The following is a 10,653-nucleotide window of genomic DNA, read 5'->3' as shown; positions in this document are numbered from 1 at the left end:
GTTTTATACAATACGTATCGCATCAAAACAATAGATTCACTAACACTTAAAGTTTATCTATACTTTCATTAAGTATAACATAAGATTTTGTGGTATCCAATAGTATAAATATTTTAAATTGACGATCGAAATAGTTCATTGTATTCATATAGGATCAAAGAGTGTAGCTGTAAAAAATCATTAAAATTGAAGTTAAAACTACCGTTAAATGGTGATTTTTCGTTTATAACTGTCGAAAAGTTTTGTCGTGTTACTTAATCTCTGAATGTTTGTTTGTTTTGATTTTTGGCGTATGCGGTCTTGAATTATGTACAAACAAGTTTGACGGTTGGATCGTCTAAACTAGTTTCGTACAATGTGTATCCCATCAAAACAATAGATTCTCTAACACTTGGAGTTTATTTATACTTTCATTAAGTATAACAAAAGATTTTGTGGTATCCACTTGTGTAAATGTTTTAAATCGATGATCGAATTAGTTCATAAGCAAATGGAGGGGGGAAAAAAAAAACACTTTGCGTGACACCAGCCTTTGTCGCGCAAAGAAATTTGTTTTTTTTTTTTTTATTCCTTTTGCTTTTCTTTTGGGGTTCTTTGGTTCTTGTATTGCCTTCTTTTGTGGTATCGACTTGTGTAAATGTTTTAAATTGATGATCGAATTAGGTCATTGTATTCATATAGGGTTAAGGAGTGTAGCTGTAAAAAATCATCAAAATCGGAGTTAAAATAATCGTAAAATCATGTTTTTCGTTTATTGCCGTCGAAAAGGTTTGTCCAATTGCTTGATATATGAATGTTTGTTTTTTGCGATTTTTGGCTTATACAATCTCGAAGCATATACAAACAAGTTTGACAATTGGATCGTTGAAACTAGTTTCGTACAATACATATCGCATCAAAACAATAGATTCACTAACACTTGAGTTTATCTATATTTTTATTAAGTATAACATAAGATTTTGTGGTATCCAATAGTATAAATATTTTAAATTGACGATCGAATTAGTTCATTGTATTCATATAGGATCAAGGAGTGTAGCTGTAAAAAATCATTAAAATCGGAGTTAAAACTACCGTTAAATGGTGATTTTTTGTTTATAACCGTCGAAAAGTTTTATCCAATTACTTGATATCTGAATGTTTGTTTTTTGTGATTTTTTGAGTATGCAATCTCAAAGTATATGCAAACAAGTTTGATGATTGGATCGTTGAAATTAGTTTTGTACAATGCGTATCTCATTAAAACGATAGATTCACTGAAACTTAAAGTTTATTTATACTTTCATTAAGTACAACATATGATTTTGTGGTATCCACTAGTGTAAATATTTTAAATTGAAGATCAAATTTATTCATTGTATTTATATAGGATCAAGGAGAGTAGCTGTAAATCATCAAAATCAAAGTTAAAATAATCGTTAAATCGTGATTTTTCATTTATAACGTCAAAAAGGTTTGTCTCGTTACTTGATCTCTGAATGTTTTTTTTTCTGATTTTTTGTGTATGCGATATCGAAGCATATACAAACAAGTTTGACAGTTGGATTGTTGAAATTAGTTTCTAGAATGCATATCCCATCAAAACAATAGATTCACTAATACTTAAGAGTTTATTTATACTTTCATTAAGTATAACATAAGATTTTGTGATATCCACTAGTGTAAATATTTTGAATTGAATTCGAATTCATTCATTGTATTCATATAGGGTCAATGAGTATAACTGTAAAAAATCATCAAAATTCAGACTTAAAATAACCGTTACATCGTGATTTTTCATTTATAACAGCCGAAAATTTTTGTCCCGTTACTTGATCTTTGAATGTTTGTTTTTTGCAATTTTTGGCTTACGCGATCTCGAAGTATATACAAACAAGTTTGACGGTTGGATTGTTGAAATTAGTTTCTAGAATGCATATCCCATAAAAACAATAGATTCACTAACACTTAAGAGTTTATTTATACTTTCATTAAGAATAACATAAGATTTTGTGGTATCCATTAGTGTAAATATTTTGAATTGAATTCGAATTCATTCATTGTATCCATATAGGGTCAAGGAGTGTAACTGTAAAAAAATCAATAAAATTCAGAGTTAAAATAACCGTTACATCGTCATTTTTCATTTATAACAATTGAAAAGTTTTGTCCCGTTACTTGATCTTTAAATGTTTGTTTTTTGCGATTTTTGGCTTATGCAATCTCGAAGTAAATACAAACAAATTTGATGATTGGATATTTGAAACTAGTTTCGTAAAATGCATATCCCATCAAGTTGAATGGTATATATATTTATTGTGACATCCCACATCGCCCAGAGGAGTGATCCTTAAATGTATATTCTCATCCCTACCTAGCACGAGGCCTTTTGGGAGCTCACTGGCTTTGGGTTCTATGAGAACTCCAAAGTTAAGCGAGAAGGAGGCTAGAGCAATCTCATGATGGGTGACCCATCGGGAAGTTCTCGTGTGAGTTCCCAGAAACAAAACCGTGAGGGTGTGGTCGGGGCCCAAAGCGGACAATATCGTGCTACGGTGGTGGAGTCGGCCCGAGAAGTGATCCGTCCCTGGCCGGGATGTGACAGTTTGGTATCAGTGCCTAACCCTGGTTGTGGTGTGCCGACGAGGACGTCGGGCCCCTAAAGGGGGGTGGATTGTGACATCCCACATCGCCCAGGGGAGTGATTCTTAAATGTATATTTTCATCCCTACCTAGCATGAGGCCTTTTGGGAGCTCACTGGCTTCGGGTTCTATGGGAACTCTGAAGTTAAGCGAGAAGGGAGCTAGAGCAATCCCATGATGGGTGACCCATCGGGAAGTTCTCGTGTGAGTTCCCAAAAAAAAAAACCGTGAGGGCGTGGTCGGGGCCCAAAGCGGACAATATCATGCTACGGTAGTGGAGTCGGCCCGGGAAGTGATCCACCCCGGGCCAGGATGTGACATTTATTAAGTAGCTTTAAATTTATTTATTTTGTACGTATAACACTTAAGAAATTAAATGGTATATATATATTTATTAAGTAGCTTTAAATTTATTATTGTAGTTCGCATCGAGTTTTTGTTAGAAAAATATATTATTGTGGGTTTTATATTAAAAAAAAATTAAATTTTAAGGAAATAAAGTTCAATTTTCAGTAATTTTTATAATATATATATAATTCTTTTTTAAATTAACTTGCGCGACGCACTAGCCAATGCATTGCGCAAACAGCCTTTGCATGATGTATTAGTTGGTGTGTCATGCAAAAACACTTTGCACAACGCGGTTATTCTGTCCCGCAAACACTCTTTGCGTGACGTATTGGTTGGTGCGTTGCGCAAAGTATGTTTGCGCGACGAATACATGCGTCGCGCAAGTTGTTAAAATTTTGGCCCCCTACCCAATAAAAATAGGTGTTGTTTTCCGTTGTTTCGTGCACGTTAAATAAAAAATATTTTTTCCAAAAAAAAACAAAGGTTTGCGCGACAAAGAAGTAACATACATCTCGTAAAGTAGTTTTGCAGGACGCATATTACTTCTTTGTCACACAAATCCTGCTGTCACGGCCTTGGCGCGACGATTGGTACGGGACGAAGATTCGTTGGGCTAATTTTTGCGTGACGGTTTTTGACTTTGCGCGACGAAGGACATGCGTTGTGCAAAATGTTTTTTGTACTAGTGATGCTTGACAAACTCAGTTTAAAAAATAAACCCTTGTGAATTTTTGGCTGTTATTGATAAATTCTCATTCCAAGATGTAGCAGTGACCCTCTAAAGAAAGAAGGATTAACGCGACGTTTGTAGGAAACGAACCTGAAAGGCAATATCTGTTGGAAAATAAAAAGAAAAGTATTTTAGGGATTTGATTTAATTAGTGATTTTATATGATTTAATCAGTAATTTAATTAGTCATTTTATATGATTTAATTAGGGTTTTGATATGATTTGATTTAGTCTAGGTTACCTTGTCTTGTAGACAAAAAGGATTGTTTTGGTTTATTTCCTAGTATTGTTCCCTTGTTACCTTATAAATACCTCCTTATGTAGAAGAATAAAATATTGAAGATGTATTTGAGAATTGTGAGATTATAGAGAATTCTAAATTTATCCTAAACTTTTTATTTTCAACTTGGTATCAGAGTAAGGTTCGATTCTTGGTTGAACTTTGCTATCAATGCTTCCATGTGGGTGCACGAAACTAATTTTCTTTGCGCACCCACATGATATGAACCTGATGGTGAAGATTGTCTACCATTGTTAGAAGAATATAAGTTTACACTGCCAAGAAGAAGAATAAAGGGAAGAAAAGTGTGGTTTTAATGCCTTGGAGGAAAAAGATTAGGAGGAAAAAAAAATTCATGTAGGATATATGTTTCCTGTCAAGTAGTTTTTTTGTGTTTTATTTTGTTTTTTCTTGTGAGTTTAGTTTTTTTTTTTTTTTTTTTTTTTTATATTTTAAATTTTAGTTTGAGGAAGGAAAAAACAAGAAGAAGAATGAAAAAAAAAAAAAAAATTTAAGGAAAAGAGAGATTTAGTGATTGGGGCTTCCGAAAAGAGATGTTCATTTTAGTTGTGTTTTCGAAAAGATTAGCATTTGATCAACTAGAATTTTGAAAAGAGGCATTAGTTCCAACACATCAAGTGATTTATTTATCGAGCTTTCGAAAAAGAAGTTACTTCCAATTGGGCTTTCAAAAAGATTAGCGTTAGTTCCAGTTGGACTTTCGAAAATAGGCGTCAGTTATGGGGATTATGATTTGTTACTAATTGAGCTTTCAAAAAGATTGGTGCTAACTCCAACTGGGCATTCGAAAAGATGCGTTAGTTTAGATGGATTGTGATTTGCTGAGCTTTCGAAAAGATTGGCGTTAGCTTTAGCATATCAATGAAGATTTCCTTCTTGGCAAACTCATGCTTTCACATCATGAGTTTTCGGGTGTTGGAAAATAAAAAGGACAGTATTTTAGGGATTTGATTTAATTAGTGATTTTATATGATTTAATTAGGGTTTTGATATGATTTGATTTGGTCTAGATTTCCTTGTCTTGTAGACGAAGGATTGTTTTGGTTTATTTCCTATTATTGCTCCTTCGTTATCTTATAAAGACCTCGTTATGGAGAAGAATAAAGTATTGATGTTGTATTTGAAAAGTGTGAGAATGTAGAGAATAATTTTAAATTTATCCTAAACCCTTTATTTTCAACTATATTCGACCGCATATTCATGAAAGAAATAGCCAATCAATGGTCTATGTTTACAGTCTGCCAACAGGACACTTTGCTATATGAGTGTTTGTGTGGGGGGTGTAACTAAAGAAAACCAAGACCATAATTTTCTTGTAGAGGGGAGGAAAACACACGTTGATTACCAGGTTATTACAGCTGAAGGAATAGCAAACCGGAAGAATTCCTTCATACTTAGAATAAAGTTAAAGAAAAAGAGATTAGATTTTGTGTTGGACTTTCATCTCTATCACAGAAAAGATATTGTTGCCTTGTTAAACCTTTACTTGAAAAAAAAACATAGTGGGACAACTAAAGCGAAGGAAAAAAGAGTACAACTTTCTTTTAAATCATTGAAATGGTGTCAGTACGCATTTATGGTGATATATTCATGAATAAAACGTGGATATTTCCTTTATATAGAAACTTGCTAGATGCTCCTCGATCCTCATGAATTAATCCTGAAACTGTATGAGTATATGTTAACTCTTCCCCTCTTTTTGGAGATTATATACATATACATATACATATATATATATATATATATATATTCATATTCTGTTCCTTCTCTCTTATCCAACTGATTCCACTATAGGTACGACCTCTTTCAGCATCCTCTCTCTTGCAAGTGAAGACTGCATCATTCCACATGAGCTTAATTAATTAACATATCATACTTGGGGCATGGTTGACATTGTTGCGATGATAAAACTGCTTCTGCCGTGCCGAGAAAATAATCAGCTGCGTGATTGGTGAACTATACTGAATAAGTGTTGTGAGTATGTGTAGTCACGCAAAAATAGTTGGTGAAAGAGGGCTTGAACCTGCTTTTGCCAATTTGTGAGACCAGTTTTAAGAGCAAGCAGGAGAGCCTGAACAGTAGACCCTGTCAATAATCCAATCCATAGGCCCTTGGCTCTCAAGTGTACAACAAAGGCAAGCACTACACCCACCGGAGTGCCAACCAAATAATATGCCCCCAGATTTACATAAGCTCCTATCTCCTGCCATCCTGTTCCTCTAGCAACCCCTAATTTGAAACAAAATCAACCGTCATGAGCGTGTCTCCTAGATTTCAGAGGCTTTATATGAATGTTTAAAATACGGCTGAAAAATGCAAGAGATACATCTCGTGCACTGTGCCAGACTCCGTGCGTGATATGTGAGCCCAGAGCCTTGGCAGAACACAATTTTATATCGGTCTCTCTTTTTTCTAGTTCCTACAGGCACCAGTGACCCTCTAAAGAAGGAATTGAAGTGAAGTTTGAGAAACAAACCTGAAAGTAGTGCTTGTAACCCATCCATAACAATGGAGAGACTAATAAGAAGACCCATATCTGCTATACGCTCCACAACCTCGTTGTCTTTGCTGAATGCATATCCGAGATTATGGCGGTAAGAGAAAAGAGTTGTGCTTACAACAACCATTTCCGCAATTGCAAGAACCGTAATAGCACAGACTGTCACTTTAGCAGCGCGAGGATTCCCGGCTCCTAACTCATTTGAAACCCTAGTGCTACAAAATCGGCAAAGAGTATTCTTGGAAAACAATGTATGTACGAATTTGAATTGAAATTTTCTTTGTCAGTTATCAGGATCAGGTTAAGAGCATACCTTGCTGTGGCTCCAAAAGCATATGGTATGTAGTAGTGCAAATAAGTAATTGTAAAGCTGCTCAAACTCCGTGGAAATGAAAAACCATTAGCATGCTGCATAATCTTCAAAATGCCGAAGACATTAGATAATTATGAAGGAAACATACCATATAGAAAGCACTGATGCTTCCGGTTTCGGATTTGCTAATAGCCCAGAAAGCAAAATGAGCACCTCATAGGACCACCATTCAAGACTACAAATGTGTACCATGTCAAATAGAAAAAAAGGCCAACAGGGAATTGCATACATGTATATGCATGCTTGTTAACATGAAATAGAGGAAGTAAGCAGAGGGAATCGAATCTACTACCCTCTTCAGTTGATTTGACTATTGATTTTTATGTGTTAAATTATGGAGTTTAAGGGGGAAACCCACACTTTTTCCGATTGCATATGTGTTAGTAACATGGGAAGTTTGAAACTGAAGTCATTTCAACACCCATGTTATAGTAGGCCCAAGGAACTTAACAATCATAATGATTCCAATTCCTATTCCAGTAAACGTGCTAGGGTAATTTTCTTGCTGCACTTAGGTTGTTCAAGAGTCAACTTCGACGATATATTCATGAACTTAAGAACCTGGTTAATAATGGTTCAGATTTACAATCTGACTGGTGAAAACTTTTGTTATATATGTGGGAAAGGCGTGCGTGCGGGCATGGGTATAAGAAACCCAATACTACTATCTTGTTAGAAAGAGGAAGAAAAGAAGAATTGATTACCAAGCCATTGCAGCTGATGGAGTAGCAAAGCAGAAGAATTCTTTAACATTTCGAATGACTTCTACTGAAAGCACACGAGCACGAGTCTTTTCACATGCCACCGAATACTTCATGTAAAACCCGAGTACAATCACATTAAACCAGTAAGAGAAGGTTATTGCTAACGCTGCTCCAACACTTCCTAAGTTCAGTTTAAGGGTGAAAGCCCAACAAAGAGGTATATGCAAACACAGAGTTGCACCTGAGCTATACAACATCGGAAGAATCAAACTCTGCGTCTGGAAATACCGGATGAGCGATTGAAGAATGGCGTAAGAGAAAAGATTAGGGATGAGACAGACTGAGTATTTGTGTGCTACTTTGGAGATTAAAGGATCTTGACCTATCAAATTTAGAAGTTTGTCTGTGAATATCCATAGAGGGATATTGGGAGACAGACGAGACAGAGACATAGGATGGAGGTGTAAGTATGAATTCCAAGCTTTTGATATTGCTGTGCCCCATATGCTTGTCCACAGAGAGTCTCCAGTGCACCAGCTAGACCAAACTGCAACATTTTCAAAGATTAATTACCTATCATGAGTAACTTAAGGTCACTTGACGACTAAGTAACAATTGAGCCAAAAGAAAAATTTATGATTTTATCAACATGTTTGAGTTTCCAGCTTGTAGAACACGATTTCTCCGGGCAACTCATATCGTTGCACAGTTTTTGGATGAAAATGTAATAAATCTATCCAAGACCCACTCTAGTGGTTGGGTTAAAACTCAAAATTTGAGTCCTAAACCTCTCAAAGTTTCTCTAATCATTGGGCTAAAAAAAGGTTTTGTGTTAAAACTTATTTTTAGCCCAAAAAATGAGCAAGGATAGTGGCTGAGACATAGCTGTTGTCATTGTTGGCCACTTGTGAAAATACCAACGACTATTTTTTTATCAGATCAGCCACGTGGCTGAGATCAAATATGATCAAATCTAGCAGTAAAAAAAAAAATCTAAACGGTCCAACGTTAAATTCAACAGCTCAAACAACTAAAAAAACAAAATTCACCAAAAAAACTCTATATACCTATACTTTCATTCAAACATCCACACAAATTTTGCTTTCGTCAAACAATTCTTCCATTTTTTTTTTCTTTCTACCCATTTTATGCGTTTATGTTTAAGAATGGGCTAGGTTGTTTGGTTTTTCATGCTCTTTCATGTACTGCATGTGTAAGGATGAGGTAGATTTAGTGATTTTTCATGTTCTTTATTGGAATTTAAATATGTTTAAGTAAAAATGTTCTGAAAAATAAATTTGGATAATCTAAATAAATTTTAAATGTTACTAAAAAAAAAAAAAAAGGTTTTAACCCCAACAAATTAGTCTGAAGGGTTAATTGCAGTCTAGTGGTATTTTTTTTTTTTTTGGTTAAATGTGGTCCAAATTGTTTGATGTAAAAAAAATTGTTTTGGGGTTATATCCTTACATCGATAGTCTGATATTATTATATTTTTGCACGATGATATCGGTAGTAGGAGAAGGGTTAGAGCTATGTCACATAATATACTAGTAATAATTTGATTATCATAGTATCTTCTAACCCCTTCGTAACCTTTTTCATTTACCTTTTCACTGAAATTTGAAGCTAGTTGTTTAAAAATGCAAGGAGCTAGAGCACAAGATATTAATACCAATATGAACAGGATGCAGGGATTGCACTTAAAGGAGAAAAAAGAGATAGGGACTTACAAGAAGACTGAAGCCAGTAACACTAGTGAAAGAGGTGGCGATGGAGACCCCGGAAAGAGAGAGCTGATCGACATGTCCAACCATCATCACGGAAACAACCTGTATAAGGTACTGCATCACCATGACAGCCACCATCGGCGCTGCCATGTAGCTCACCTTCTTAAGCTCTTTCAGGAACTCCGTCCATTTCCCTTCCATTTCCTGCAGCCTTTGCTTTCTCAACGTGGAAGATATTAGTGCCTCCTCTAAAGCGATTTCATGCTCTCCCCCTCCCATTATCGTAACTAGCAAGGAAAGTCCAAAAAGAGAGATGTGGATTTAGTGAGTGGTGGATTGTCTTTAGCCGATTCTCCTTAAAGGATGGCGCAGCGATGAATTTCTGTAAATGGATGTCATTAAAAGTTTTATTGTTTTTCTTTAAAAAGTAATTACTTGAAAAATGTGTTGTCATCGATGCGTAGTGAAACATGAATATTATTTTTTGTAACACTGGTTTGAGTTATGAAAATAGTCTTTTAGTAAAATAAGAATAAGACTAATTACGATAGACGTTCCACCCGATTCGCATAAAGCTAAGACTGACTACGATAGACGTTCTACCCAATTCTTATAAAGCAGCGAACCTTGTCAGCTTGAGGTGTACGGTGAAACCATAGTGCATTTATTAGTATATCAGGATATTGGAACTTGGGAACTGGAACAGAGTTGTGGTTAAATGTTATCCATGATGCTACCAATTTACAAGTTTGGATGGTTGAATCATCGATAAATTTAGCATGCTAACTTGTTGCTAAGATGGACCTTAGAAACAGACTAGCTAGGCGCCACGTCATATTGTGACGTGTACTTTAAAAAAGTTACTTTGCACCGCAACTCCCTATGAATGTTAACAAAACAAGCAAGATGTTATTATATTTGGTTAGAGAAAGGTTATTATACCTGGCACAAGAGAAAGGTTGTTCCTTTGTAACTGAAATATCACATGTTCAAGTCGTGGAAATAATTTATTTGTAAAACAAATGTAAGGCTGCGTGCGATAAAAGTTCTCCCTCCTCCCGCCCCCTCACCCTCACAAAGTGAGGAGACTCCATCCACCCACCCCACCCTTCCACATACTTGAAGGGAACCAACGCACCATACCTCTAATTCACTTGCTATCTAATCAAATGTCCTCTTCTTGTTTACTTTCCCTTCCCCATCGTTGTCTTGTTCCTGCAAACTCACCAATTATATTTTTTTTTTTTTTTTTTTTTTTTTGTATATATAGATGACTTATTGGGATAAAACTTCATATAACCGACTCCACTTAGTAGAATAACGTTTTGTTGTTGTTGTCCAG

At 35.3% G+C, this 10,653-nt stretch overlaps 1 pseudogene; it reads right to left on the bottom strand.

The window, feature by feature from the left end:
* Positions 1–5,775: 5,775 nt before the first annotated feature.
* Positions 5,776–9,590, bottom strand: LOC137717185 (protein DETOXIFICATION 14-like; annotated as a pseudogene).
* Positions 9,591–10,653: the final 1,063 nt, after the last annotated feature.

The sequence above is a fragment of the Pyrus communis genome, chromosome 15 (genome assembly GCF_963583255.1).
Source record: "Pyrus communis chromosome 15, drPyrComm1.1, whole genome shotgun sequence".
Classification (NCBI taxonomy): Eukaryota; Viridiplantae; Streptophyta; class Magnoliopsida; order Rosales; family Rosaceae; genus Pyrus; species Pyrus communis.
Note: the sequence above shows the minus strand (reverse complement) of the source record. Positions and strands in the feature narration are given on the sequence as shown.